The sequence below is a fragment of the Galeopterus variegatus genome, unplaced genomic scaffold (genome assembly GCF_000696425.1).
Source record: "Galeopterus variegatus unplaced genomic scaffold, G_variegatus-3.0.2 Scaffold3137, whole genome shotgun sequence".
NCBI classification, from domain to species: Eukaryota; Metazoa; Chordata; class Mammalia; order Dermoptera; family Cynocephalidae; genus Galeopterus; species Galeopterus variegatus.
Genome location: NW_007729248.1, coordinates 45,439 through 51,338, shown reverse-complemented (window position 1 = coordinate 51,338; position 5,900 = coordinate 45,439). Strand labels below are relative to the sequence as shown.

The following is a 5,900-nucleotide window of genomic DNA, read 5'->3' as shown; positions in this document are numbered from 1 at the left end:
CTGCGGCCCGGGCGGCGGCGAGCTCGGGGCTCAGGCGCCGCGGGGAAGCCAGGCCTGGGGCTCCGGGTGCTGCGGCGGCGGCGGGCGGGGGCGGCTCAGTGGTGGGCGCCTCTGATGGCCTTCCGAAATGAGAGGTGCCCAGAGAGAAAACAGTACCAAACAATCTCGAAATAAATCAGGTAACACATGCTGTATATGTGTGTCTTCCTTTCCGTTCTCTCCTGCTGCAGACCGTCGCTCACGCGCGGGTTGACTCGGTGTCGTTTTCTCCTCGCTGCTCCAGCTTCTCTTCAGCTTCTAATCCGAATTGGAAGCGGGTAGCCACGAGAGCGATCACCCTGGAAATGTTTTCATTTTGCTTGTTGACATTGGGGGGGAAATAAGGGTGGGCATCTATTTCTCCCCCCCCCCGCTTTTTTTTTTAAGCCTTCCTATATTTCATCCTCTCTTTCCTTTTTCTTTTCCGTATCTCAAATGGTTTTATTTTGTGCGGACCTCAATCCTGAAATAACAATATGCTGAAGCCAGCCCTTTCCCACCCTGAGTGCTGCTGGCAGGCACCTAGGAGCCTGGGAAACGTGATCCCACCATCCCAGATTCTTGGGCTTTGGAACTGGGACGGTTCGGTTGAAGGTTGAAGTGAGTGGGGAGATTGCTATTCGGGGGCTTTAAAAAGGATCCCGTGGCCAGGGGCAGGGCCAAGGCCCAGCATTTCCCAGGGATTGGAATTTAGAGCGGAGCACATTGATCAAAGGCTGTTTCATCCCACATGGGCACGAAACATACCACATTTTACGGAGGATGTATCTCGAGAGAAGAGGGAGGTGGAGGAGAAGCATAAATGAAAAACACCTTTCTCCTCCTCTGTAAGGTAAATAATAAAAAAAATGTAAACATTTCTTCACTTTGATAAACTCTTAATTAAATTATTTGGCAGATTTAGTATTTAAGAAAACGGAGGAAGGAAAAGTAGTGCCTATATGTGATGGTAGAGTTAAATTCTAACATAAAGAATGCGATTGATGAATACTCAGGATAATAGGGAGTTATTCCACTCTCCTCACCCCCAACCTTGAAAGTCTGAGAGAGGGAGAGAGAGAAAAGAGAAGAAAACTTTGGAGAAAATAATAAATAGGTAATTACCAATATCTAGTACATTTTAAATATGCGTCTATTAGAAATGCCATAAAGGAGCTTTGAATATTAATCTAACCTCAAATATCCTACCACTGTATGTATGTATCTTCTGCTATGCCTACATATCTCCTTACTTTAAAACAAACTATGTTAACTGTGGAAAAATGCAAGGGTACCAGCAATCAGTGTTGCCAGTGACATGGCCCCAAACATTGATTTCTAAGCTCGGGATTTCTCACTGAGCCGGTGAGCTAATGGGTTTTGCAGAGGGCTGAAGAGGTCTGTGGGCTTTCCTCTTCCTGCTCCCTTCTTCTCCTCCCACCCTTCTCCCCTCCTCAGGCCTTTTCTTCCTACTTTTCCTCAACTCTCTTTCTTCCCTCCTCCCCTCTTTCTCCCTCCTTACCCCTCCCTCTGTTCCTCTCCCTCTCTCCATTCCTCCACCTACTCCTCCCCATTTCTACCCCCACAGCCCCCCTTCTCAACACCACTTATAATGGCACACAGGGCTCCCTCTGCGGTGGACGGCCCGGTACGTTTTCGTAGTCGGTCTAGCGTGAAATGATTCGGTGTAACCGGATTCTTGGGAAAGGACAGGTTACGTAAACATTTACTGATGTGGAGTAACTATACTATTTGTACTCTGATATGCAGGAAGGAAAGTGTTGATTAACACAGAAGAAAAAAAAGCGAAATTAGCTGATTGCATGCTCATAAGTGCAAGCTGTCATTGAACTGCTTTTAAAATAGACACAGCTGGGTGTTTGTGTTGAAAAATTTCTTGTGTTTTTGCTAATACTGAAATAAGCATGATTTTGTATACCAAACATTTTCAGATCATTAAAATTTGTAATCTGTGCTGGTTTTAAACACAAAGAAAAGAAACAGAATCATTTCGATGTAAAATTTGCTGATATTATATTAACTCAATCAGGTCTGTACAAATTGTGCATTGTGCCTCCTAAAATCTGTTTGATCAATTTAATACACAAAGTGCCAAACGTGGGTATTGTTTGTTAACATTGGACATTTTATTCAAATCCAAGCTCAGCAGCAAACTGGAGGAGCATTCCTTGAATACAACACCAGATCTGATTGATGAATTTTTAATGTTTTAAGGTGTTTCTGAGGTCAAAGCTGAGTGTGCATTGTTCTGTAACCCTGTGTAAAATTTTAGCAGGTGAAAATAAGTTTTTCTTCCATTTACTTTCAAATAATAAAAATTGGAGTTTGCTAATGCAAGCTGTAATAATATAATTTTATATTCCAGCAGCTCATATTGACTTGGAAAATGTTTTTCATGCAAATTAGAAATGTGTTAGTCTATTGTAAGGATTGCACAAGTGCAAGTCTTTCAAAATAGGATATTTTCATAGGGATAAATAGAATATTGTTTAATATAATAATATTATAAATCTAGTCTCCCTAATCACAAAAGTTATTTGCAAGTTTGAATTCCTTTTAATAATTTTAATTGCACATTATGGTGAGAGGGTGATATACACACACACACACACACACACACACACACACACACACACATATATGGTAGGCTTATTCAACAAAACATCCACTGTTTACTTAGCAGCCCACATTTGTCTCAGCAAGGGCTTCTTTTTAGAATTGCTACTAGCTGAAATGGAGGGGGAGGGGTTCCTGGACAGAGTATTGTGCAAGTTGAAAGTTCTCTGGATGGGGCTTTGTATATCCTACCGGCCAGTTTGAGTGCAAATTGGATTTGAAGTCCTTCCCAAGTCCACCGCGACTCCAGGTCTCAGACCTGAAACAAATTCTCATTCTAATTTTCTCTCATAGTCAACTTAACCTTAATCTGTCACACACGTACATCTACAAATGTGCACTGTTAACGAATAAAAGCAAGTCAGAGCAAATGTAATTTTTTTGTATATTATAGTGGTAAATTTCTCTCCTCTGTCTGCAGTCCCTCTTCCCCCACCCCCCACCCCCCAAAAGAGGACAGGCCTTATAAAGAGTGAGCAGTTCTAATGGAAGAATTGCTTGGGGGGACGAATTACATTATTCTTTTTTAGTTTTAATTAATAACCAAGGCTCTACCGCATATTTTATCCGAGTAGGGAGCAGCACATTTTATTTTTCTACTTGGCAGTGTTACATTAAGTCTTTCTGAGGGCCTATTTCCCTCTTTGAGTCCGTGCTTCATTTCTTTTCTCCTTGCTATCTGCTTGTTAAAGGAGGGCATACCATATTTACCTAAAATCCCTCCTACTCTGGGCTCCTTGTCTTTGGAGCGACGCTCAGCGCCAAACTCTAGCTAGAGGTCTCTTTCTGCAGATGCACAGGAAGTTTCTGATCCCCTGATGTTTGGGAGTGAGCGGATTCCGTGCAGAGGCATCCAGGTATTTCCAGAGATCCTGTGACAAGCAAGGTCTGCCCTCGTTCGAGCCAACTCGTCTGTAATCTCTTCCTAACAGCAGGTAATGGTGCTAACATTTAGTGATTAGAAGTTACTCTTTAGCGTGTTGTATCCTTGTTCTGTGGGTTTTGGTTACAGGTTATATGATTAGGTTTGCGAGAACAGTAGTGAACTAAACTTCCCAGTAAGAGGTCTTCACACCAGGGAAGTGTTACTTTTCTGCAGCAGCCCTGCCTCGTCACTCATTAGGGAGCTGCAGGTTGTCAGCGGCTGCTCTCAGCGCGCGCGTGCGCGCACCCGCAAAGTACCGGGGACGCGCACATGCGCGTGTGTACACAGACACACACAGACACACACACACACAGAGACACACACACACACACACACACAGCACTAAAACTAAATTAAGAAGCCGATGATTAAGACAAGCGTCTACTAGGCCTGTCATTTCAGCATCCTTCCATCATAACATTGTGGCACCGGCAATTTTGCTTGAGAACCTCGAGAAAAAAAAAAAATCTATGGGAGAGCCTTGTATTTGAGAGTAGAAATGTTTAACTTGTATTAGCTAGGGAACTACCTCGGAAGCAAGAAAGTCCAAGTTAAAAAAAAAAAAAGGCGAAAAAAAAGAAATAGAAGAAGGCGGCCTCGACAGAGACCCCTGGGATTCTCCAGGCAAGTCTTTGTGACGCTGCCAGGGAGGGGTTCCAGGCTCTCTGAAGCCAAGTACATACGAATTCAAGGGAAGAGTCCCGAAATCTTCAGCAAAATATGCATGGGAGAAGCTTTGTCCCAGTTTTACTCAGGGGAGAGCCAGGTGCGGAGAGACCCACAACAAAATATTACCACCAGAGGACCGAGGACCAAGGGACCTTTAGTGTCTCCGAACAATTTCTCAATCGAATATTATCGCATCTCTTGTAACCTAAATTCGCTGTACCCCTTTACTTGTTTCCCGTTATTTGCCTGCTCGCTCAGGACCTTCGAGGGCAAGGGTGGATGATTTGCTGGAGGAGTTGAGTCCCTGATAGTATGAGGCCAGGCCATTTTAGACCGAATCTAGGTGGGGGAAATGAGCCCACACCGCCTGGGCAAGCGCACCCTGGCAGTTCAATTCCTATTTTTCCTCTGCTTGTCCAAGGAAGTGGCACAGTCCATCTTTCAAAGGGGACAGAGAAAGCTCAGAGAAAGAAGAAGAGTTGGAGGGGTGGTCGTGAACTAGAATGAGTGAGGCTACAGCTCAGGTCCTTAGCTTTGACCCTCCAGTGTATTTGAAAAGGGAGGAAGTGAGACTTGACAAAAGCCAGCAAACAAAACAATGCTACCTTGGGCTTTCAATCAGTTGGGCACCAAAAGAGAAAAAAAGAAAATGACTTCATAATATATATCAGACTGAACGAAAAGCTTATAGGCCTCAAAATGTTGAGCTACTGAGAGTCAGAGCACACAACTGTCCCATAACTGTTCTTCTTAATTAGTTGGAGCTTCAATGTGATTTCCAGAAGGAGCTTGAATAATCTACTTTGGGAAGTGTTATAGGACCCTACAGAGAATGTGGGGCATCAAGTCTCTGTTTTGAAGCAACCTTCCAAATGGTCCCTGAAACTCCAGTTGTGTGAAGAAAGATGGAACGGTGTGACTCTGTGGTAACTATTAGGCAGTCAGCTCTGAATTAGTCATCTCTCAATAGTTAAATGTACACGGAAGGCACAGAAGAGCCCAAGGTCAGTCCATGCGATTGACAAGTATGTTATGAAAAATGCTCGCATCCACTGAAGGTCTGTGAAGGAATGAGAGAGAAAACTGCAATGAGAGAGGGTGAGCAGGCCAGGAGACACGCACAGATCCCTCGATCCTAAAGTCCCACGCCGCATGGGGAAAGTCATACTAGAGAAAGTAAACAATTTACTAATCAAATACATCTGCTTCCTTTATAAAAACCTGCGTGGACAAACCAGGGGACCAGTTTTCACACAGTGCTCATCTCACATCCACCCGCCCCCTCTGGAGCACCGGTTCCTGTAGGTCTTCCCCACCTCGCCCCTTAACCCGAAGCGGTAGAAAATCTGTTGGATCAGCGCATTCCAAAAGGTCCAGATCTTCTCTCTCGCCTGCCCACTCTCACGGGGCTATAATTGCGATGGTTCCGGGCGACGAGCGTCGCGGAGCCGGGGACCTCAGGCCTGCTGCACCCTCGCGCGCTGGCACCGCGCTCCTTTGTCGCCGATGCCTGCCGAGCGCAATCAAGACAGAAGCCTTGCTTCTGAGTTTCATCTCCAAATTTTCTCCCCCTTAAAGTTGCCATTTCAGCCTAGATACCTCTTTTTTTTTTTTTTTTTTTTTTTTTTTTTTTTTTTTTTTTTTTTTTTTC

The 5,900-nt window shown here is 44.4% G+C and overlaps 1 long non-coding RNA gene across 1 annotated transcript in view; it reads left to right on the top strand.

Annotated features, from left to right (window-relative positions):
- Positions 1-465: 465 nt before the first annotated feature.
- The window catches only part of LOC103599877, a 6,944-nt gene continuing 1,509 nt past the window's right edge, over positions 466-5,900 (top strand). Inside the window, exons 1-2 of the long non-coding RNA XR_551338.1 lie at positions 466-871; positions 3,448-3,590. This is a non-coding gene — a long non-coding RNA (uncharacterized LOC103599877). The remainder of the gene's footprint in view (positions 872-3,447; positions 3,591-5,900) is intronic.